Source organism: Euprymna scolopes, chromosome 7 (genome assembly GCF_053919585.1).
Source record: "Euprymna scolopes isolate OS-2025 chromosome 7, ASM5391958v1, whole genome shotgun sequence".
Lineage (NCBI taxonomy): Eukaryota > Metazoa > Mollusca > Cephalopoda > Sepiida > Sepiolidae > Euprymna > Euprymna scolopes.
The window spans coordinates 71,521,996-71,523,101 of NC_136488.1; the positions used below are offsets into that span (position 1 = coordinate 71,521,996).

At 32.7% G+C, this 1,106-nt stretch overlaps 1 non-coding gene and 1 pseudogene across 1 annotated transcript; both read left to right on the forward strand.

The window, feature by feature from the left end:
* The first annotated feature begins 294 nt into the window (after positions 1–294).
* LOC145280640 (U2 spliceosomal RNA) lies at positions 295–492 on the forward strand. Its single transcript, XR_013868601.1, has one exon. It is a non-coding gene; the product is annotated as a U2 spliceosomal RNA (small nuclear RNA).
* A 45-nt stretch (positions 493–537) lies between these two features.
* Positions 538–675, forward strand: LOC145280488 (U2 spliceosomal RNA; annotated as a pseudogene).
* The last annotated feature ends 431 nt before the right edge of the window (positions 676–1,106 follow it).

Consider the following 1,106-nt stretch of genomic DNA (forward strand, 5'->3'; position numbering starts at 1 on the left):
AAAATAAATATATATTTTATATTCAATTATAGATAAAAAAAACAGAAGTCATTTGGATCTTAAAATTTGAGCATGTAAAAAGAAGATATTTTTAAATTTTGTTCAAATGTCAAAAACAAAAATATATATGTGTGTAGAAAAGAGAAATAAAAGAAATGTATTTTTATTTTCAGTCGCGTGCAAGCGACTCTATAAGTCATTCCGTCGGTTGGTTGGTCCATAACACTTTTGTGCTTGGCCTTTTTTGTTAAGATCAAAGATCTGTTGTTAATAGATGCTGTTCTTAGCTTTTTAAGCTTTTCTTGGCCTTTTGGCCAAGATCAATGTGTATTATCTGTTCCAGTAGATACTGCAAGTGAAGACCATATGTGAGGGCAATCCCACATAAGTTATTGGTCAATGTAGGGGCAACCCTTCATACCAATTGTCACTATCCAACTCCCCTACTCCCCGGAGAGTTGGTCTCCATTTCCCCTTCATTCCTCACATTAAAAATCGGCCTTGTGCCTCATTTGCTCGGTGCGGGAGCAAATAAATACCCTTTTCTTGGCCTTTTGGCCAAGATCAAAGTGTAGTATCTGTTCTTACTATATGCTGTACTTATGTTTGTAACTTTGTGATACAAAGTGGGGAATCACTTTTCTGTATTAATTAAATGTAAAATGATCACCCACTTTACAACCAATCAGTCTCAAAGCCATTCAAGTCATTCTCCAGATCATTCAAGTTGTTTTTGAAGGATTTCAGTTATTTTTTAAGCATTCAAATCATTCTTAAGGTCATTCAATTCATCCTTAAGTTCATTAAAGTCATTCTTTTTATTTATTTAAGTCATTTCAGCCCATTTTTCGGTCATTTTAGTTTATCTTTAAGAATTTCATGTCAATCCTACATTCACGCATTCATTCATTACACGAGAACACGCGACTAATAGCTATCGATCTTGTTATCTTAAAAAGGGTGGGCATTGAAAAAGGAAGCCATTTTCTAATTTTGATTATACAGTCTCGTTCCAAAAACGCATACATATATACATATAAATAAATATACATGCAATATGTACCCGTTAAAAAAAAAAAAGAATTTATTTAGTTTTTTGTGTGTGT